Source organism: Taudactylus pleione, unplaced genomic scaffold, assembly GCF_031769625.1.
Source record: "Taudactylus pleione unplaced genomic scaffold, aTauple2 ptg000095l, whole genome shotgun sequence".
NCBI classification, from domain to species: Eukaryota; Metazoa; Chordata; class Amphibia; order Anura; family Myobatrachidae; genus Taudactylus; species Taudactylus pleione.
Window position 1 is genome coordinate 23,871,600 of NW_028284497.1, and position 24,922 is coordinate 23,896,521.

A 24,922-nucleotide genomic window follows, 5' to 3' on the forward strand; every position below is an offset into this window, starting at 1 on the left:
GTAACCCTCAAAGTGCGCTCCACGAACAATAAAAAAAATCTTATTTTTTTTTCTGTCTTTGTGAAATGTGTGGGCTGTAGCCGCACCTGCATCCTTAAAGCAGCAGCGACAAGCGTGCGTCTTTCTGTTAAAGGGTGGTGTAACCCTCAAAGTGCGCTCCACGAACAATAAAAAAAATTCTTATTTTTTTTCTGTCTTGTGAAATGTGTGGGATGTAGCCACACCTGCATCCTTAAAGCAGCAGCGACAAGGGTGCATCTGTCTGTTAAAGGGTGCTGTAACCCTCAAAGTGCGCTCCACAAACAATAAAAAATTCTTATTTTTTTTTCTGTCTTTGTGAAATGTGTGGGCTGTAGCCGCACCTGCATCCTTAAAGCAGCAGCGACAAGTGTGCGTCTGTCTGTTAAAGGGTGGTGTAACCCTCAAAGTGCGCTCCACAAACAATAAAAAAAATCGTATTTTTTTTTCTGTCTTTGTGAAAAATGTGTTGGCTGTAGCCGCACCTGCATCCTTAAAGCAGCAGCGACAAGCGTGCGTCTGTCTGTTAAAGGGTGGTGTAACCCTCAAAGTGCGCTCCATGAACAATAAAAAAAATCTTATTTTTTTTTCTGTCTTGTGAAATGTGTGGGCTGTAGCCACACCTGCATCCTTAAAGCAGCAGCGACAAGCATGCATCTGTCTGTTAAAGGGTGGTGTAACCCTCAAAGTGCACTCCACAAACAATAAAAAAATTCTTATTTTTTTTTCTGTCTTTGTGAAATGTGTGGGCTGTAGCCGCACCTGCATCCTTAAAGCAGCAGCAACAAGCGTGTGTCTGTCTGTTAAAGGGTGGTGTAACCCTCAAAGTGCGCTCTATGAACAATAAAAAAATCTTATTTTTTTTCTGTCATTGTGAAATATGTGGGCTGTAGCCACACCTGCATCCTTAAAGCAGCAGCGACAAGCATGCGTCTGTATGTTAAAGGGTGGTGTAACCCTCAAAGTGTGCTCCACAAACAATAAAACAATTCCTATTTTTTTTTCTGTCTTTGTGAAATGTGTGGGCTGTAGCCGCACCTGCATCCTTAAAGCAGCAGGGACAAGCGTGTCTCTGTCTGTTAAAGGGTGGTGTAACCCTCAAAGTGCACTCCACGAACAATAAAAAGAATCTTCTTTTTTTTTCTGTCTTTGTGAAATGTGTGGGCTGTAGCCACACTTGCATCCTCAAAGCAGCAGCGACAAGCGTGCGTCTGTCTGTTAAAGGGTAGTGTAACCCTCAAAGTGCTCCAAAAATTAAAAAACTATTTTTTTTATGTGTTTTTGACTTATGTGCGATGTAGCCGCACGTGCATCATCACAGTAGCAGCGCCAAGCGTGCGCCTGTGTCATAAGTAAAGGGCTGGTTTGGACATCTGGTCCGGAATGAAGGACGTGCCAACAATTTCTGACAAGTCTACTGTCACTGCATATGATACTGTCCTCAAAGCAGCAGCGACAAGCGTGCGTCTGTCTGTTAAAGGGTGGTGTAACCCTCAAAGTGTGCTCCACAAACAATACAAATATTCTTCTTTTTTTTCTGTCTTTGTGAATTGTGTGGGCTGTAGCCGCACTTGCATCCTCAAAGCAGCAGCGACAAGCGTGTGTCTGTCTGCTAAAGGGTGGTGTAACCCTCAAAGTGCTCCAAAAAATAAAAAACAATTTTTTTTGTGTGTTTGTGACTTGTGTGCGATGTAGCCGCACGTGCATCCTTAAAGCAGCAGTGACAAGCGTGCGTCTGTCTGTTAAAGGATTACATCGGTGACAGCATCCAAGTAGGCATGTCAGACAGTCCGTACCTGTACTGGCAGGAAAAAGAAGCAATTTGGAGGTCCCTGTACAAACTGGCTCTATTTTATCTGAGTTGCCCCCCGTCCAGTGTGTACTCCGAAAGAGTGTTTAGTGCAGCCGGGAACCTTGTCAGCGAAAGGCGTAGGAGGTTGCTTCAACAAAATGTGGAGAAGATGATGTTCATAAAATGAATTATCATCTCTTCCAGGGAGACCAGCCTCCAGAACGTACAGAGGGACCTGTGGTTGTGGATTCCAGCAGTGACGAATTAATACTCTGTGAGGATGAGGATGTACACAACACTGAAGAGGGTGAGGAATCGGTGGATGAGGAGGATGAGGATGACATCTTGCCTCCGTAGAGCCAGTTTGTGCAGGGACAGATTAATTGCCTGCTTGTTTTATTTTGGCCCAAACGAACCAATCATTTCAGCCACAGTTGTGTGGCAGAACCCTGGCGCTGAAATGATTGGTTTGTTAAAGTGTGCATGTCCTGTTTATACAACATAAGGGTGGGTGGGAGGGCCCAAGGACAATTCCATCTTTCACCTCTTTTTTATCTTTGCATTATGTACAGTTTGGGGCCTAGTTTTTCAAACTGCCATCCTGTCTGCCACTGCAGTATCACGCCTAGATGGGTCACGTGTTTGTGCCGCCCACTCGTGTCCCTTAGCATAGTCATCCAGCTACCTCGGTGCAACCTTTTGGACATAAAAACACTATTGTGAGGTGTGAGGTGTTCTGAATAGACTGGAAATGAGTGGTAATTAAGGTTATTGAGGTTAATCATAGCATAGGAGCAGAAAAACCTACTAATTCTGTGATTTTAGCTGTTTTTATGCTTTTTTTCAAAAAAATACAGATCCAAAACACAAAACCCAGAACCCAAAACACGGAAGGGTGGTTTTGGCAAAACCAATCCAGATCCAAAACACGAAGAAAGATCCAGATCCAAAACCAAAACACAAAACACGAAAAGTGGCCGGTGCACACCCCTACTCTAAACCCACGGATCGGAACATGCTATTACATTATGATAGCTTCCATCCACGGGCCTTAATACATGGATTGCCCTATTCTCAATTTCTTAGGGTAATCAGATGTAATAGCAATAGAGAGACAGCCAAAGTACAACTTAACAACATGGTTAATAAATTTGAGGCACGAGGTTATCCCAGGGATATATTGGATAGGGCTAGCACAAAGGCTGTCACAGGACAGACTGTCATTACTCCAACCCATGTCTGATAAAAGGAAAGAAAGAGGTTGTATTTCATGGGTCAATGAATTTAACATCAAGAGTAATTGTACCCGTAAAGAGGCCAAAAAGCTCTGGTCAATGGTTAAATCTGATCCAGATCTTAAATGTATGTCTGAATCACGTCTTATGCCGTGTTATACCAGAAGCAAAAACATCAAAGATATAGTGGTTACAAATGATGTGACAGGGTTTTCTAAATGTAAGGCTAAAATTAAAACAACACACTTTTTGAGTCGAAAGAATGGCAGTTTTCGTTGTTTGGGATGTACCACCAGTTCCTAATTGTTAGCAGGGGATTACATTACTCACCCTCGATCAGGTAAACGGTTTATGATCAGATGGCCATTATCTTGCCACTCGAGCTTTGTTATATATGCCATCATTTGCCCATGCGGGCTTTATTATATCGGAAAAACTGAGTGTACATTTAAAACACGTATGGCCCAACATCGTTCGGCCATACGTGCTATATTGTCCTCAGGCTCTAGTGAGCAACCGGTGGCACGACACTTCTGTATGTTGAAACATAACTTAGCCACATTACGGTACAAGATCATAGATCATGTACCACTATCTATTAGAGGTGGTGACAGAGCGAAACGCCTTCTGCAAATAGAATCCCAATGGATTTTTTGTTTAGATACTCTATCTCCATGAGGGCTTAACGAAAATCTTGGCCTCATCAACTTTCTTTAAATATTTAAATTTCTTGTTAAAGTTATTTTTTGCTCATTAGAATTGGTCCAATTTCCTCCTTTTTTTTATTACATCTATTAATTGTTTAGACGTATACATGAATATGGTACAATTTTAGCTCTCAGTATGGTTGTTTCTTATTGGAGCGGTGCAGGTACAGGTTTTCTAGATTACAGATGTGCACTGTTGTTTGATATTTAATAGGCATTTTAGCCACTAGATGTCAGTGCTAGGTTACCAATATGGGCTAATATTTTATCACACTTATTTGATTATTTAGAGTATTAATATACTTTTGTTTTTTAAGTTCCTTATTAAATTGATTTACTATGTGTATGTACTTCATTGGCATTGATCTGTTGTGTTTCACATCTATCTGTGGATTCTATACCACAGTCTTACTTGACACTTATGCTGTTTACACAAGGTTGCCATGGTTCCGACTGCCGGAGGTACGCGACGTCACTTCTGGTTTATGCTAATTAGCACTTCCGGGACTGTGCGGATCCGACGGCGGAAGGCGCTTGGCACACCTGTTTGGAGTTATGTTGGTGAGTTTATTCATTATTATAAATGCTGTTTTTGTATCATTCACACTATGTTGTCTTGAGAAAGGGGATATGATCCCCGAAACGTTGATGCTGTGATGTTGTCACATTAAAGTTACTCCGCAGTGGGTACTTGTTTCACTTCATATTGAAGCCTCTGAGTGCCGCCTTTATTCCATACATATATATATATATATATATATATATACAGCATTCATCTGCTTCTGGCAGCGGGTACCACTGGCTGGGGGGCATGTCCCTCCCCACTCCCCACAGCCTCTGCTGCATGTGTACGGCCGGTCTGCAGACTGCCCATACATGCTAGCTGATGGACAGATATATCTGCAGATATATCTGTCATTGGCTGTGCAGCAGAGCCAATGCGATATGTCTGTAAACAACGTCATTAACAGACATTGCTGGTACACACTGGCCGACGGCCACCTGATATATTTGCCGATCAATTGATCAGCTAATATATCTGCCAGTGTGTACCCAGCTTTAGACTTCTATCAAAAGTGACAAAAAGTATTTTCAAACACTGTGATCCCAGTATGAATAGGTGTTACCTTTAATGTCTTTCATAAACATATTATTTTTATAGATTAGTGTTTGATGTACCTTGAACACAGCATGCCTTATTTTTTGGTGCAGTGATACTGTGTGCTAAGCATCTGCTTAACTTAGGAAACAATAATCACTATAATAAAAGTCATGAATGCATAAATATACTTTTCACTAGTGTATATGAGCTCTTATATTTTCTATTCTTTTGTGCCTAAATTACTGGTAAACTAATTTGTATTCCATTGTTGTATTTTACAAGGTATGTCTTAATGAATCCAAGGGTGCTTTATTATTAGCTTGTTCAGTACTTTGGGTATATTTGTATCAGAAATTTATATAGAATTAATTTTTTATGGGCAATATATTATTATATTTTCTTATAGTATCTGGATAAATCTGTTGGATCGCTTAATGTTTTCATAAAGGGAAATACTAGAATTTCAGTAGTACTAATGAGATTTACAGTATGTTTCCATTTGTGGAAACTGGGCTAGCTTTATATTCTACTTTCAGACTATACTTACAGATGTATATTTGAGCTCTCTCTGTCATTAAAATCACAAATGAAAAGCATTAGCATTATAAAGGCTTTGCTCTAGGAGTGTTGTTTTGTGTTTCTTTCTGAAATATATGGGTCTTATTTTTCATAGCTGTTCTACTGCCAAAAGCTGATTAGATAGATCCTAATTATGAATAGAGAATGATCCAATCAATCTGAAAAAATGACTATTTCTGTGAAATTAGAACTTTATGTAAAGTGAGAAGAATTTAAAGCTAGAACAATTTCTACACAATGTTAAGTTTATAATGATGATTAAATTCATGAAACTTGACAGCGATGAAAGTCTTATGCTAAGTAAAGTCTTTCTGTTATTTGTCACAATAACACCCATGTATTAAATATTCTTTGCTAAGTTAAGGGTTTGTCACTGTTAAGCAAAAACAGAAAGAATAAGCAGCTCAGAATAAGAATAGAGAAGCTTATACTTATGGATTTTGTATTGCACATACACAACGTAGAGATGTGGCTAAATAGTGTTAGGCTGGTTACACACTGAGTGATGTCAGCTGCTGGGCCAACATATCGGATTCTAGTTACACATCAGAATGATGTAATGAACGTTGGAAAGATCACTTGTTCCATCCTTCATTACACTCTATGGCGCCACATGCAATATCTTCAGGTTTGATGTGCAGCACATCAAACCTGATGACATCACATGCAACTGCGGGAGCGTGCATTTCATTCATACACATTGCGCGATATGTCGTCCCATTTGGCAACATCGGCCACATCGGAGCGACATTGTCCCAGTGTGAATCCACTTTTAGTCATAAATGCAATAGTCATTTTCTTCACAATATACTGTAATGAAGTGCTTGATGCCCAAGAGAGAATAGTGTCTTCATAATGTTATTCATATTTGCTAAAGTAGCATTTTTCATGTTAAATGTAATTAAATACAAACACACCCACAACCATTGTTTAACACTTTATATATTTCTAATGGTAATCTATTTTCTTGTAGTAGTTCATATTGAGATGACAAATAAAAAAATCAACTTAAGCAACCAATATCCAAATAGTAAATCAGATGCAGGTGGTAGTACTACCAGTGTCATCAGCATCAGCAGCATATTTTATTACTCCTGTCCCTAGTCTCTGCAAAGGATACACCTCCTAACAAAAATATTTAGAGATTTAATTTGCATAATGTTCCATTATCTTTCTCAACTTACACTTCCCAGTTCTGTTTCACATCTCGATGTGTAATCTAAATAATGATACAGTTTGGGACACATGCACAGTATTTAGTGTAATTTATTAAGGCCTCACAAATGGATTTTGTTCAATTGTCACAAGAAACCCAGTAAGTAAATATTTTATTTTTGCTTAGCACTTTAAAGGCTGTGACTTATTTTGCTTAGGCCAAGCACCCTACTACATTATAGGTAAATTTCCACTTGCTTCAACCATTAATATTTATTACCTGTAAGGCTATGCAACAGATATGATCTGTACCCTGTAGGCATGCCAAAAGTTGCCAAATATATGGAATTTGGAAGTAGAGAGAGGCAATTTTAATAGGTGCTTCTGTGTGGTAACAAGGGAGTGTGTTGTTGCTGAGACGAGGTCAGCAACACTTCTTTTGTGCAGTTGCATTGATGCTGATAGCCATGTTCAGACATAGAGTCTGCACCCCCATAGAGCTGGTACAAGCTCTGATAGTGCAACTGATGGTGCATCATACTACTCAGAGCAGTGTATTAGTGCTGCAGCCAGTGAGAGTTTCTGTACAAATTATATTGGCCATGGCATTAGCATAAACAAGCAGTCGCAATGCAGAAAAAGATGCAGCAGCTGCATTCGCTTGCACCTCTGAATAAGGACCAGAAGGTTCTGAGGAGGTGCAGGATGTGGAGCAGGAGGCAGGGGAGGACAGCCAGCCTTTGAAAACCAAATCTGGTAGAAATGTCAGGTTTTCATATGATGAAAACTTGGCACTAGTGCCAAGTTATGATGTTAATTTAGTTAGTCTGGAAGCTAAGACATATGTGAGGTGCAAAGTCCACATCTGGACATCAGTGGTGCAGGCTATAAATGCTGTAGACCAATTTATACATTTTGAGGCCTACTGCTGTAAACATTTTCTGATATAAAGAAGTGAAGGAGAAAATGTCTAAAGAAAGGAGGCAGCGGTCTGTACAGGTGGTAGCAGGGCCATAGCTAGGGTAGTGCGGCTGGTGCCATCACACAGGGCACTACAGGACAGGGGGTGCTGTTTGGGCCTGTCAAATTTCTGTTTATTGTCATTCTTACTTGTAGCTTCCTCTTATTTCATCCCCAGCATCTCCTGGCCTCTCCTATCTCTTCCCTGGCCCTTCCCCATAAACCCAAGGCCCTTTTTTGGTGCATTATATCCCTCTGAAAAATGAGGGGGATGCCAATGCTCTTTCTGGCACAGGGCACCAAAAAGTCTAGTTATGGTTCTGGATGGCAGGTTCCCAACTGACCATGGAATATTTATATAATGAAGAGCAGGTGCTGGGAATCCTATATCCTGAAATAACTGAAGAAATCAATGTGCAGAATTTGGATGCACCATATTACTATTCTTTCAAAATGTTTAAAATGTGTGTATACAGGCATTAGAGATACAGGAATGTTTTTACATAATCAAATCAAACATAGTTTTTGTTGAATAGATAAGTAACTGTATAAAAGTTATGGAAACTGAGACTTTAGTACTTAATCAAGGTTTTAATACTGTTATTCTGTTATATTCACAGCATCACAAAGAACATCTGGTATAGCTAGAACCAGACAAAAAGCTCAGGTTTAAGTAGCTGTAAATTATTTTAATCATGTGTTTGATTTAACAGGTGTTTCTGAAATGATTTTAAAAAAATTTTGGCCTTCCACATGTCCACCATAAGCAGTTTCTTGAACATCTTCTTGGGAAGAATCTGAGGAGGAAGGAGCTGGAACATTGCACAGTAGTTCTCTTCCATCTTCTGCAAATGCTGCTCAGGAGGATCCAGCTGGTGAGTGCATCCTTTTTGTAGAAAGAAAAGATTATAATAAAGCTTTTCATTTTTAGTATGTGCCATATATTTTTATAATGACTATAAAAACAGACAGCCTAATGCACTTGTATAGGTCACACAGACTTATTATGATGGGGATGTAGTCAGCATCCCAGCATGCAGGATGCTGAATGGTGAAATTCTGGTGCTGAAATCCTGACAGTGTCAGGATCCTTACTGATGGCATCCCCAAGGTAAGTATCAGGTGTTAGGGGGAGGGGTTAGGGTTAGGCTATTGGTGGAGGGTTAGGTTAGGCACTAGGGGGGAGGGGTAAGTTTAGGTTACAGGGAGGGAAAGGTTTGGTTTTGGGGAGGTTACATTTAGGCACTGGGGATGGAGTGTTAGGTTTAGGGTGCATGAAGGGGGAGGTTTGGTTTAGGCACTAGGGGGGAGGATATGGTTAGAGGTAGGGTAAGGGCTATTCTCACCTTCTATTATTATGGGTGTCAGGATTCTGACTGTCAGGATGCCCCTATCAATATTCTGACCAGCAGCATCCCGACCACCGGGATCTTATACCCAACCCATTATGATGGACACACCTAACAATGTACATACAGCCTAAACAGTAAAAGCTCCATTTAATATGCTTTAGTTAGCTGGATTGTCAAGTTGAAACAATATAATTTTTGTGTGTGCAAATGAACGTTCATACAGTTTAAACAAATGTGTCTAATAACATGTTTTTTACATTTCTTTTTTTACATTTCTTTTTATTGACACATAATTATTTAATTCTTATGATATTTGATTGTGCTTCAAATATATGTGAAAAGATTGTTTTTTTGCAATTGTTACATTAACAAACAATGTAAAATTAGTGACATCCTTTATTTTCTCACACAGAAAGATCACATGCACAGCCAGGCCAATATCAGGAATCTCATTTGGCAAGTTCTGTGCAGTGACCTCCGAAACACATAATCATTCTTCATTTGTTTAGATTTAGTCCTCCTGCACCAGAAATTAAAATTTCACATATATTTGACTACTTTTTCAGTTGCACAAACTCCTACAAGAGATTCTGTGTTTGACAACAAAGTCAATTACAATTTAGGACCACACAAATAATATTAGGAAAATTAGAAGGAGACGATGATGCATTCTGTAATAAATAGTAGCACAGGGTGTGGTATGATATCATTATGTCAACAATTTTATATCAACATGGTCTGAATGTCGAAATGTTCAGTATGTCAACATTTAACATATCAACACTCACAACAACAACACTAACATAATGTGGACATTTTCAAAATGTGTTTTTTTCTGGAAATACACAGGGGTCAATGCTTTATTACAAGTCCCAGTAGAGTGTTCTATGAAGATAAATAAAAAGTTCACAACAAAAATGTTTATCTGTTGTTCTCTGTTATCAGACAAATTCTCAATCAGTTTGTCTGTTGGTGTATGTCCCATGTTCATTGCCATGTTTTCCAGCATGTTGTTCATCAGTATCAGTGTCTTCTGCACCCATCTTTCACAAATAACTGGTAAGCAATAAGCATTATTAGACATCTGCTTATAAAATCCCTTTCTCCACTTATTTCAGTGATGAACTCAACAGTGACACTCTGAGGTTCATGCCATGTTAATGAAATGGAATATAATTGAAAACATGACTAACTTTCCTGTACCACTTTGTGGATGGGACTGGGCCATGGGAGGAGCAGAAAGATACCAATCCTTTGGCATCATTTTACTACCACCCATTTGAATGGGCTCTCACGTACTTCATTAATTTGTGCCATATAAAACTATATCTCACTATGCATGGTGGCTAGCCCATTTAGTGTATTGAGAGTACCTCCTTTCAATATATAAGAAATCATATCTCATATCAGTTTTAACTGTAGTGTATATTTTAACATATTTTATTGAAAGATTGTCATACAACACAATACAGTTGGTAGATGACATAGGATATGACATAAAGAATAAGCATTTCAGCTGCATTAGTAAAGGAATGCACTTCCAAACAGGCAAAAACAAAACAGAGGTAATTGCTAGATCAACCAAAACAGGTGTATGAACAATAAATATCAACAACAATAAACAGTTAATAAAGGTATAAAATAACATACAGTGTCATAAAACAAACATCATACAGAAAATCCAAAAGCAATTTTATTTCAACAGGTGGAATAATTTAGAAATGGGAATGGAAATAGAAGATGAACTGCTCCAGAAGTGCAAGGAAAACAAGGAAAACATATGAAATCACTTTAGATCTTATTAGGTAGTAGAATATGGATTAAAATGGAGTGCTATCACTGAGCACTTCCAAATCATACCAGGAGGTGAGATGGAAACATATCTATAAGGAATCTTTGACCTTAGGGGACAGAGTGTGAATTTAGGGAGATCAGGTAGTAAAAAAAATATCTGCCAGTCTTTCCTTATTCACTGAGGTCTCATCACAGTGGGCCTGATTCAGACCCGGTTGCAAGTACTGAGCGCTCACAACTGGGTCGATAGTGGCCCATAGCACATGTGCACGACATGCGCTAGACTCTGGGTTTTGCACCAAAGGGGTCGAGCTGTCGATGTTGAGTGACAGGTCACCCCCTTTGGTGGGTGGGCCAGGGGGGTGGCTGGCCAAATGGAGGCGTTCCCATGAGAATGCCTGTCATTTGGGGGCAGCCCCACTGACATCACGAGTGATGTCAGTGGAGAGATTCCAGCTCTGTTAGAGCCAAAATCTCTCTGGGGCATGTGGTCACGAGATCCTACCACAAGGGTTTAGTCACAAGCCCGATGGTCATGATGGTCTTGACCATCGCGACCATCATCATGGCCACTCGCAATAGCTGTGGGTGGTCACCCACAGCTATGCAAGCGGCCAAGAGGCCGATCCCCCCAAAAAAAGCCGGCCCTGATTCAGAGTGGGCGCTCTGTCAGAGTGATAAGGTCTGAATCAGGCCCAGTCTCTCTGCCCAGTCCCTCATTAAGAGGATAGAAATCCTGGGGAGCAATAAAGTAAAATCAGGAGGCTCTGGGGCTATCCACTGGGAAAGTTCTAATTTTTTTTGAGGCCACTGCTAATTACTTAAGAAGTAACCTCTTTCCTTTGTGTAATATTGCGGAAGTTGAATCTGAATAAATTTTCCAAAAGGCCCAGTCTTTGACTATTACAAAATGGATTTCTAAACTGCTTCAGAGAGTCTGTACCTGAAGGCAGGCATTCTTATCGCAGGCATTGTTATCAGCATCCTATTTCAATAATCAAAAGTTTCTTACCTGAAATACTAAGGAGATTTAGGATAGCATACAACAAAGAATATGGTAGAAGCATGGGGGACTGGTGTCTAATACTCACTGCATCAGAAGAGCGTGTCCCTATTTTTATTTGAACCTTTGGTGTGACTAAGAGAGTGGCAAAACAGCAAATAGATTATTCTACAACAAGTTCAACATGTCTTCTTCCCTCATGTATTGCTTCTAGGCTCTCATATAGACTCATATCAGTGAGATTTTAATTTTCATATGTGTTATGCATGTCAGAATACACATCTATGTTATTCCTGCTAATTTATTTCCTCACTTTTAACCTCCAGAATCTCTTAACACATTGTGCACAATTTATTTGTCCACCCTTGAAATCTATAAATACAATGTTTAAATAATTATGCCAAACATAATATGTTGTATTTTTCCAGAGTGAATGTTAGCAACACTTGATTCTAACCATCCAAAAGGGTACCAGCCTACACAAGCATTTATTTTTCTCAAGTCTTTTTGTAATTCCTGAACCTTATTCAAATGTCCAATAATATCAGAATATTTATCATCTATATATAGTTAATATTCTTGGCCTACTACAGCACATGTACCACATGCAGTCAAAAATTGGCTAGTGACATTCTATTTTGTAAAGCCACTTTTTAAATTTGGGCAACTTCTTCCGCTGTGATTAATAGTACAGATGTGCAAAGACCACTGTGTTTTGTTTTTGTTTCTAAATCGTTGTTGTGTTTTGATTTTAATTTTGACAAAACAACCCTCAAGTGTTTTGATTCAGTTTTGGATTTCTTTAAAAATTAATAAAAACAGCTAAAATCATGAACATTGGACCTGTGTTTGTTCCTATAGTATTGAATGTTATTACTAATAATATCAATAACATTCACTTCCAGTCATTTCAGTCAATTCTGACCACCTTACAGCACCTAAAATCACTAGAAAGGGACTTAAATGCAATCCAAAATACATGAGATCTGGTTTTTAGATCTGAATTCCAACCTTGTTGAGTTTGGACTCAGAACCGCAAAGTTCTGGTATTTCAGCAAAAACAGAACCACTCCTCTCTATTTGATAGAGGCAACCAAATCTTCTACCATATGACCATTAGAGTTAGTATTTCTGAAATCACCTTTTATACCATGAAAATAGTGTACAATGGAAAAAAACTTCAACAGTACACTCACCATCTAAAATTCAAAGGATATATTCTTTTTTCACTTCCATCTTGCTATGATGTTTCAGGTATATCAAATTAGCAGGGACCAGGTCATGTTTCTTGGGAATTAATCTAAGTTGTTAGTAACTCTCATAAAGAGACCTACATAGGAGAGTACACTTTGCCCAATTTCTACAGTAATTTTTGAATACCAAAATAAGCTTAAATTAGTAAATGAACAGGTGCTAGGCAGCTTGGTTAAAGAGATGTTTATGAACAATTAGTACACCTATCTATTGTCTATTAACATGTAAAATGCTAACTGTACCTTCCTTATACTTAATATTATAATTATAAGGAAACATAATTAATATTCTATCCTATACGTTATATATAGTACAGCACAGGACCGGCACTCAGATCAATGATAGCCACTTGGCCGGGTGCCCCCACAAATCAAGGTAGTATAGGTCGTCAGTGAGTCACATGGTGTGCGCCGAAGGAAGGACATCATCATGGGTGGCCGGACCGAATGGACATGCGGGATGGATACCATGCTGCAACACACCACTGATTTCTCACACATGGTGTTTGGTGATGGGGTATTTAAGGTATGTTCACTTATTGTATTCTTGTATTTTCTGAAGACAGTTATAAAAAACTGAAATGTCATCTTGTCCTGATCACCTTCTGTTACTCTATCTCTGTCCATGAGTGCCACACCTGATGACCTATATATATATATATATATACATACATATATGTGTATATATATATATATATATATATATATATTCAGGAAAAACTCTGGACTCCCTGTAGAAACTGTCATATGCAAAACTAGCTGCTGATACATGACTTGTTAAAAAAAGAGATGTATACCATCTGTTTGCTTATGGCAAGACCATTCTCTATATATCATATCTGTGGTGCTACTAAAGTGAGCTTGTAAACTGTAGGTATGCCTGCCTCTACACTAATAGGTAGATAAGTGCTAATCCAACATTTACTTTTATTATGTGGCTTTGCAATCCTACATTGTACGGTATTTCTATAATTAAATTTTGCGTCAAATCATCTTTATGATCTCTGCTTTATAAGTCTTTAAAAACACCTATTCATCCTAGAATATCATTTAACTCATATTTATTAATTGTATCATTGGTCATATCATCCTTAATCATTTTAATATTCATACTTTCATTCAAAATAAAGATCATGGCAATCAGAATTTCCCATCCAAAAACGCAACCCCAAATTCCAAAATATGGATTTTGGACCAAGCAACATATTTCTGTTCATGATAATCTTCCTTATACTCTTTAGAGTTATGCTTGTCTAAAGAGTTACTGTGCTGGCAATTGCACAGGAGGTGCCTTTATAAATCACACACTTGATGGTCTTACTAGTGAGATGAAGCATCTGTATCTTGAAGAATATCCTCCAATTGCATTGTCTTAGACTATTTTAATTATTTACAATGTGTAGCATGAATCCACATCATGTTCTTGTTTACTTTAACAGTAGTTGGAGTTGTTAGCAATACTTGATAGGGTCCTTCTTACTGGTCAGTTAGCATGCTTGATCTTAGGAAATTTCAGAGCAACACCTCATCACCAGTTTGTAAAGTAGATCATGGCAAGCACCTTCCACATGTATTAGTTGTGTACCAATCACAGTAGCATGTATCATTCTTCAGCTGGTTACTTAGTGAAATTAGACAAATCACAGTTAAGTAATCTCTCTTACTGAGTTCATATGGGGGTGCAATAACAACATTGGGTAGCTTTCCAAGTAGTATGTCATAATAGGAAATATGTAATTCTCCTCGTGTTATTCTGCAGTACTAATGCTAGCCATTGCAAACTATTTTCCCTGATATTTTAGATTGTTTGTTCATTCCATTGTAACATTCGACTTTCCCACTGTTGGTGGATGATATGCTGTATGTACCTGTTTTATTCTCAGATGTTGACTTATCTTTTTAAAAATTAGCCCAGAACAATGTGTGCCATTGTCAGGTGATATTACATAAGGTAGGTCATCCATGCAAACAAATTTTTCTGTGAGTTTCTTAGCAGTAATTGATGTAATTGCTCTAGCCACAGCATAGCCTTTAATCCACCCTGAAAATAAGTCTACAGCTAAACATAGAATTTGGCAGTAGATAAGAAACCCATGGGCCATCTAGTCTTCCCTTTTTATCATACAAAACAGAATTTGACAGCAGATAAAAAAACACTTGGCACCTACTAAATCATGTTGAAGCATTGTAAACTTTGGAATCTGAAATAAATCAATTTTTATGATTTGAAAATAACCTGATGTTTAAGGAAGATTTGAAGGTTTTGTTTTAACTGGATGTCCTACATTTTTCTGCAAGCAGATAATACAGTAAGCACAGTATCTGGCTGCAACTGATGCAAAGCTAGGAGCATACTGGTAAGTTTGAATCAGACCATGACCATTTTAGCTGCATGGGTCTGTCATTTGGGACATCTGTGCCAATTGGCAAAATAGATTTTGAGGTGACAGGCTTACAGATGTGTTCTCATACATCTTTGCTGCAGTTACACTAAAATGCCCTTCTCGGCATGCTGAGACTGTGCTGATTAATTTGACATATGACACTTCTGACATCTGTTTGCGACAGAGTCTCTGAATCAGTATATGAAGTGTTATGATGTAGCGGCCACAGCTTTTTTCTATACCAAGTTCTGTGTACAGACTCAGTTGTAAACAGATATACAGTACAACTATCAATTATCAAATAAGCAGCACATTTTCCTTGTGCATCCTAGTTGCATCGTATTGAAATAAAGACATATGAGTGGCAAAAAAAAGAAGCCAGATGCTAGCAGATTTGCATGGGACCTGGCATCTCACTCACACTAGGTATCTCAAAATGGCGTATTAAAGCTAGATGTATGAGGACACATCTGTACCTTCAGAGTTTCACCATAAAATGTAATTGTATTGTGTACACTGTACATTTTCCCCACTTAGTCCTTTCTTGTAAATAATAAGCTATTTTCATTTTGATTAATTTGTTCACTTAGTTTACATATATCATTAGTAAAATGTGCAATCATTTCCTGATACAATTTCTCTTTGTGCTTTTGCCTTTGCAGAGCTGTATGATTTGCATTAGTAATCTCATCATGTCCATTCATATGGGTGTGGAATTTAATGACAGCAATCTGGGATGGTAATTGTATAGCTTCACATGAAATTGGGTTGCCTGTTGCTGTCATAACGCCTCTTTCTTTTCATCATTCACCCAAACCATGCACCACACCAAAGGAATATATATAATCTGTGTATATATTTACACTTTTTTCTTTAGTCAATAGGAATGCTTTGTTAGTACCTTTAATTCGACTAATTATGCTCAGTGTAGTGGTAAAAAAGGGATGGAATAAAGAGTTTTTGTGTCATCTATCACAGAATACCATGATTGTGTTCTCCCTGTTTCTGTTTGCCTATGGCAGCTACCATCAACATAATAGACTAAGGTCCTGATTGAGTAAGGATTGCTAATACAACTCTTTCGGCAGATAAAGTGATTGTTAGCCATTGCACATGTGCATAACCTGCACTGCATGGGCACTGTGATCACACTGCAAATATGGATGCTCAGAGGAAGCCACACAGAGTGAGTTACAGGCTGTGAGAAATTAGGGTGGTGATGGGGGAGAGGTCCCATGTCCATTTGAATGCTGTTGCATGGGTGTGCATAAATTAGCCACTGCGATTCCATATACAGCTGGAGTACTCACTGTGTGCAATAAGACTTGCAGTTTCTGTGGCAGGTCAGACCTACTGTAAATGTACATGACTGGCCAATGTGCCTTGATGGTACCAATGTTTATGCAGGTAAGCAACATTGGGCACATGTGAGAAAGCACCAGTGGGTGTCTCTATGCTGGATGAGCTATGGCAGGCAGTAGCATACATTCGCAGCTGCATTCCATATAATTTTGCAGCTGCATACGTAATAGCAATCCTAGCTGAATCAGGCCATAAGTCAGATTCTGGAGTGGACCCCCTTCCAAATATATATTTGGAATGGTTTGTTCATCTGCATTCAGTATGTCAAGCAATCTTGAGGGTTTACACTTTCCCCATTCCTCTCTCTGAAACTCATCAGTTTCATTAAATGGCAGTAGAATAGTTGGGTTCAAAACATACATTTGACCAGAATAATGTTAGTAGGCATAATGATGGTTTGTTCCCATTTAGCTAAACATTCAGCAGTCAAATGTTGAGTTTTCTGACAAATTAGTAGAACTGCTACTGTTTGTGGGACAAACACTTTAAGATTGCAACCCAAAATAATATTTGCAGATTTGTCTACAAACAGTGCAGCAGATTAGTTTTTCCTATCACATGCTGGTAATCCCTTTGCTACAGTGTCTAATTGGGCACCAAAATAAGCTACCAGTCTCTGTTTACCACCATGTAATTAAGTGAGGACTCCTGCATCTGCTAGATATTCATGACAGAATAAAGAAAAATTATTCTTATAAATGGGTAACCCTAAAGATGGGACTCCTATAAGATCATTTGCTGGTAGTTCAAATTACAAATTATTGTGTTTTACAATACACCAATGCCTCTTGTACAGAAACATTGGTCAAGTTATACAAAACTGCAGGTAATTGTGAATAATTGGGTATCCACTTTCTACAGTAATATACAGGTCCCAGAAAATCCCTTAATTTTATTTAGTTAATGGGTAATCTGATCTCCTGATTTGTTGCAATTCTATCTGGAGATAGATGTCTCAAACCTTCATATAAACAATGGCCAATATAAGAAAATTTGTTTCTGACAGAGTGGGAAAAGTCTTTGGATACTTTGGGGTATACTGTATTTACTAAAATGTTGGTTTTAATACATATACCCCAAAGATGAAGATGTTGCCCATAGCAACCAATCAGATTCTAGCTATTATCTTCTAGAAGGTGTAGGATTAGTGTTAGGAACAATCTCATTTGTTGCTATGGGCAACATCTCCACTTCTAAATACCCACACTTTAGTAAATATACCCCTTTGTGTCCATTTTGTGTTAGGAACATTAATAGTTCTGCTGTATCTGTAGTTTCAAAATTTGGGGAGCATAGTAGCAAATCATCTACATACTGAATTAATGTAGAACAATCTGGAAAAACAAATGATTGTAAGGTTTCAGTTAGGTTTTGACTGAAGATTGTGGGGGAATTTATAAAGCCTTGCAGAACCTAGTCCGCTTATATTTTGTACCATGATATGTGAATGTAAAAAGATATTGACTTTCTGTATTGGAATTTAAAAAACACAGAACACAAGTCAATAACTTAAAAATGTGTACTGTCTAATAGAATTTACATTACAATAGTTTTAAGATTTGGTTCTATAGGATACAATGGCTCAAATATTGTATTAATAGCTCTCAGGTCTTGAACTAGTCTAAAGATTCTCCAACCTCTTTTGTGTACAGGAAATATAGGCATATTCCCTGGACTTTGTTTTTTTAACCAGTACTCATTGATGTAGTGGTTCCTTAATTACTGGAAACATGCTCTTTTCTGCTTAAATTTTTTTATTTTTACTGGGAATTATTGTCCCTGTTTTTGGTTTTACAGTAACTAGTGTAGTATGTAGAATCTCAAAAACATAATTAGACCATGTTGTCCACAATGTGTCAGGTATTGTTGACAACAATTTTGATGATTATGAAGGAATTTATTTTAGAAGATAAATCTTTAGAACATCTGGGCTGTGTGGATCACTAAGTAATGCATTAGTAAGCAAAACTTAGTTTGAACATGACACTTGAAAATATACCCCATCTGGGGAGCAGAATACAGTACACCCAAGTTAACACAATAAGTATCTTCCTAACAAACTAGCCAGGGCATCTGCAGTTAATAGGAATGATGCTCACTGGTTAGTAGACTAATTGTTATCTTTACCTCTTGTTTCTTTTAGGGGGATTAATTTGTTTGCTACCTATGCTGCATGTACAGTATAATATTTGTGGTAGGTAAAGTTATTTTGACTGTGATACTTGCAGCACCCCATATCAATGTCATAGAGTTAACAGTTATTGCTTCATTGCATCATAAATTATATTTTTCTGTTGGCAAGCCAAATCACAAGTTTCTTGAGCTGCTTTAAATTGTAGGTTCAGAAGTTATGTTTCTATTTGAATTTCTTGGTTACCAAATTATCCTCATGATGTACTGCCAAAGTTGCTAGATCTTCTTGGTCTTTTGTATGCCATAGTGGATTATTAATAGTCAACTGTATTTTAATATTAGGTATCAGATCTTCAACAAGAACCTTGGACTTCATTGGAAAGAGAGATTCTTGTTCAAAAATATTTATGTAGGTGAGTGTGTTCTATAGAGGCATTCTAGTTTAGCTTTAATTTCTTCTGGCTTTTTCCTATATTCTGCACATTCAGGGCCTAATTCAGAGATGTACAGTAATGCGATTGCAGTTGCGATTTTGCATGGACCCATCTGTGAAAAATATGAAATAGTTCCAAATCTTACCCAAGCACAGGGATGCCCACTAATGCTTTCTCATACCCGTCCGATGTCACGCACCAGCATAAACATCAGTAACATCAATACACATTAAACAGCCATGCAGCCTTTGTGGCAATACAGCATCTCTCCAGACATGCAGAGAACTCTCATTCTGCATAGGAGAACGTGAAGGCTGATTTATGCACATTCATGGAACGATGTTTAAATGGCCAAACACACATATGTTTGCTTTGCTTCCTCCAGTTGCCTCCCCTAAATGCTGACAACCTGTTGCTATCTTTGTGAATGGATGTTCTATGCAGTTGTAATTACAAAACAATTGCTGCATGTGCACAATGCAGCTTACAAACATGTGCAATGACAAACTAATTGCTTGATCTGCATAAAATTCCTAGGGACATGGATTGACCATAAATTGCCTTCTTCAGTAGTTATGACTCTCAGGGGAGCTTGAAAAGATGTTTGTTGCTGTGCTTCCTTACTTTGTGTGTTACCAGTTGTTATGTTGTCTGTGTGTATCTTGGCATAAATTGTTCCCAATTTAGAACTAATCTTGTTGATGTGGCAATAATTGTCCTAATTTCTCTCTAGGCAATGTTGAATTTAATTTTCATTATTATTAGTATTTGTTGTGTCATAATATTTGGTAAGAGTATTATAAGTTAATGTCCTTTCAACATCATCTCTTCTTCCCATGCAACCAAGTGTTATGAGATGTGTGATGTCATCTAAAATCCCATTTTTAATTTTTCAGATATGTATCATACAGTTGTATTAGAAAAAAACAGAAGAGAGAAAAGAGAATTACTGTTTAATCCTATGTGTACTTGGTTTCCTTTTATTAGCTAATGCCATTGTTCCTTGAAGAATAGCTTTCCATGAGTCTAGACTTTCTAGATCTATTGACTTAACAGACATTGTCTGTGCTACATAGGCTGGGGGAACATAATTAGATTCTTCTAATCATAATGTATATGCCTTCTACTCATCAGTCTTTTTCCATAAATGATTTCTTAATCTTTTACGTTTATCAACATAAAAAGTTCCTATCAATGGTATATCAAGATATTTTAAATGCCAATTCCTGAGAAATGTCAAAGTCTTCCATACTTCTGATACATCACACTTGCTGGACTGCCATGCAGGATCTAATGTTAGAAATTCTTTAACCGCTAAACATTTTCCTTGTCCCATTATAAAGGCTTAAGTTTATTTTAAAGTCCAGCCTTCAGTATCCAATACACTAATAGTATATATTGCTGGCCCTGAGTGTGTTAGCACCATGGGCAGGTCTGTATGAGGGTGGCAGTGTACCCTGTGCTGCACTGTCACCACTTCTCTCCTCTTCCTCCCCCTAAGCTCTAACCTTCAACACCAGCATCTGGGTGGAGGGTGGGGATCTCATGCAGCTATTCTTCATCATTTCCTCCATAGCCAGCCAGGTTAATGCTGTCATGTGCAGCTGCACTGCACAAATGTCCCTTGAGCTGGCCATAATAATAAGATCTCTTCCATAGTAAAGGAGAATTACTCCCCCTTTTGGGAAACCTTAATACTTTGGCAGGTTAAATAGACCTTCACAAACACACCTGTTCCACACTCTACTAAACCTGGCCTTATAGTGTATAAGTTGCTATGTCACAGTATGAGCTATCCCTGACAGTATTCAGTATATGGGAGTTTAACTGAAGCCTCTTCCTTACATCATTCACTATCCTGACATCAGCCTCTGTCAAAGCCCAGTCAGTCAGACACACAAGTTCTCAAAGAAACACTCTCAATTTAGCTAGACATGGCTGACAAAATATCCAAAACATTTATAACTAACAATAATAATAATAGTAATAATAGAATTTAAGGTAACTTAGTTCCAAACTAATAATCTTTAAGAAAACTTCAACAAATACAAGTCAACAATAAAACGCAAAGGAAGATAACCAGTTACAGAGTACATGGAACAGAGTAATAAAAATATTTTTTTTCCTTGGTGCCACAATTTATCCAAGTTTCTTAGCTCTAATTCCTCCTTCCTTCTTCATGTCTTAATCTCACCCTGGACCTCCATAAAAGTATTCTGAAAGAATGATGGTATACAATGAAGTCACATCAAACAAAACAAGTTATGCAAGCTAATCGACACACAGTTCATCAGCCTAATAAAGCAGATTTGTTTAAAGCATATGCTAATAAAACTTTATAATGTACACCCCTAATGGCAATCTCTCAATCTCATGATTATGACTAAAAAATAAACAAAATATTTTATAAGTGCTAACTTCTCTATTTCTTCAAAAACTTCCCTATCAAAAACAAATCATCTGTGCAAAATTCATAGTAAAAGCTAGAAACCTGATGGTTTATGTACAAATCTGATGTTTGGGGATCTGAGCATGTGCAAAACCCTGTCTGTGAATGTGTAGAGTAGGTCCTGCATGATTGCTCGCAGTCCCCCCTGATTGACATGCTGCACCATTTGGGGGCAGAGACCAAGACTGTTCTACAAAACATTGTTGGATGCAGACTTCCTGGACCCGACTGACCATATCCGACAGCCACTCTGAGAAAGCTTTGGCTTATGCAGGCTGGCTGAGGCCTGCCACCATCAACTTGATAAAATGTCTTCAGACACAGCACTTCGATTGTAGATGCATGCAGAAGGTGTCTGTTTCCTACAGATGCCTCCTGCTGCATTTGCATTTTAGTTGTACGGTATTACACAGCCACTAACCCTGCAGCTGTTCAATAGCATAAAAATCAGAATCAGGTCCATATTCTGGATCATTCAACCTTCATCTTGTATACGGTTATCCATATTAATATTGAGGGAGGCTATTCAGAAGAGTGAGAAAATACTCAACTCAGTCTTAGACTTGTTAAGTTTAAGAAAGTGCTGGGACATCCAAGAGGAAAATAGAGAAAGTTGGAGATACAAGTGAGGAGAGAGTGGGAAAGATCAGGGAAGAAGAGGTAGATCTTAATGTCACCAGCATAGACATGATAAGTTCATCTAAGGGGGATGTATAATTGGAGCATAGAAGAGGTCCAAAAACAGAACCTTAGGGGACACCTACTGGTAGAGGAAGTATGGGAGATATTGAGTATTAAGAGGAGATGGAGAAAGAACAGTCAGAGAGGTGTGAAGAAAACTAGGAAAGGCAGTGTCATTCAGGGAGTAAAGGATTTGCAGGAGAAGAGTGTGAGTGTCAAATTTAGCAAGGAGAATGAGCAAAAAGCAGTAGCCTTTGGAATTGCCAGAAAGGAGGTCATTACTGAAATTTTTGAGGGAACTTTATGTGGAGTGTACAAAAGCCAGACTTAAATGTACCAAGCAGGGAGTGGTAGGAAAACAAGACAGTAAGGCGATTGTAGACAATCGGCTCAGGGAATTTGGAGGCAAAGTGGAGGAGAGAGTTAGACCATATTTAGAGAGAGTGTCAGGATTAAATATGGGTTTTTTAAGATTGGGAAAGGTCAATGGAGGAGGTGAGAACCGGATGATGGTGATATATTCATTAGAAATATGATACTGCTGAGATTTTGATTTTTTTGTGATTATCAGGCAGATTAATCCTTCTTCCTTGTTACTGCACTGAATGGCATATAGACTACTACAAATTATTTCAGAACCCTTTTAAGTTACCTCATCCAGCAATTTTGCATATAATATTTGTTTCATACTTGCACATTTTTAGGATTCTGTTAACACCAAGTGTATAGCAACAAATATATACCAGCAGAAATTGTCTGAGTGAATATAATCAATAAAGAGACAAAACAAAATTTCGGCAATAAACATATATTTTATTAGTCATATTATAAAATTTTTTGGCTATTGCAAACCTTCAGATAAGAATATTATACATCTGAATGATTTATTTTAGATATATTTTGCCTGCAACAAACTTATTAATTGTTTTTAACAAAAGCTTCATTTTAACACATACACAAACTTTTCTAAAGTGTGCCCCAAGGAGTTTTACTGTCTTCTTTGTCTTCAGTGCTGATATACTGACTCTAGGGTGCACCACCAACATACATTGACTTCCCAAAGGGATATAACATACACACTGTTGTTATAATATAAATATTTTATTCTACACATTAAAAAGCTCAGTGCAGAGTCACTTCTTGTTTATATATGTTGCCTATTGATGCAAACTTTGGCCCTTTGCCTGGGTGGTCTCAGCCGAATAAGTGAGCTGTTTATAGTTTGGAAGTGATTAGCCATTCTTACAACACCATAGAAGTTGTATCAATATGCTTCCTGGCTGGGGAAGCATATTGATGAGTAGAATATAGCCTTCAGTGCTGCCAGACCCTGGGAGAGATGGAAGGAGAAGGTTCACTGCTTATGCCCAACACATGAAATGTTACTGAATGGAAGGAACAAGTAGCAAAAAAAGGAAGAACGCACAGCAGCTTGCGCTGTGTACTCAATGTGTTCCTTGGTGAGGTTACACAGGTTGATTAAGTTTGCATAACTGAGCTGGAACATATGTATGATATCACTATTTAACCACCTTCAGAGAATCCTAGGCTTGTGGAGATTGTTGGGCAACAAATGTCATATTAACTACAGCCCCAGTGTTGCACACATGCTTTTGTCAGTTTTTATAGGCAACATGATGAATCCTTGACCAAATGAATGTGTTTGCACATATCAACTCACCTCTCTAGTCATTTACTGTGGTGGGTTTGATGGTGGTTCCGTGGTTTCTAGTATATATGGTGTTTCTGTACTTGTAATGGTAAAAACATCCATGGTGCTTTGATGTTCTATTGTATTCTAAAGTCTGCTTATTGAATATAGTTACATAAGTTAAGAGGGACCATTCTTAGATGATTTGTTTTTGGGTGTACACAGGAACCATTTACACTCTGAAAAACTACTTTAATTCTGCAGCAGCTCAACTGCCACTTTTCAGATCTTTTTTTAGATGTAATTCTGTTTAAAGGTAGATTACTTTACATTAGTGTGTCATAGTAAATGTTACAAAATGTTTCTAATTAGATTTGCCTATTTGATATGAATAAAGTAGTCTATGCAAGGCTGAGTACAAGCTTTAGATTTTAGGCTTTTTAAAAATATTCTCCATTTTTGTAATCATTGTTTCTTGCTAAATGAAAGAGTTTAACTGAAATATTGCTTTTTTACCAACTGTGAATATTTCTAAATAACTATTTTCACATTTGACTGCTTCAAAATTGGAGATACAAAATTCCTAATTTATGACTACAGTCAAAATAAAGTAGCTAAGAGTTCAATAATTTACTGCATTTACTGATATTTTTATTGTTGTGTCTGAAACAATTTAAAACGCTTCAAAAATTAAAACATTTCTCATAATCTAATAAATAAAGCTATTTGATGATGAAAAACATTGAAATGTAGACAAAAGCAGATTAAATGTAATCTAGGTTTCTTTCACTGAGTTAATTTTATCAATTCAGCTGTTATAAAATACAGTGTGGCATGTTTTTTTCTTTAATTACAGTTCACTTCTGCAATTAAATTAA

The 24,922-nt window shown here is 37.7% G+C and overlaps 1 pseudogene; it reads right to left on the reverse strand.

The window, feature by feature from the left end:
• Positions 1-11,998: 11,998 nt before the first annotated feature.
• The window catches only part of LOC148526678 (uncharacterized), a 145,420-nt pseudogene continuing 132,496 nt past the window's right edge, over positions 11,999-24,922 (reverse strand).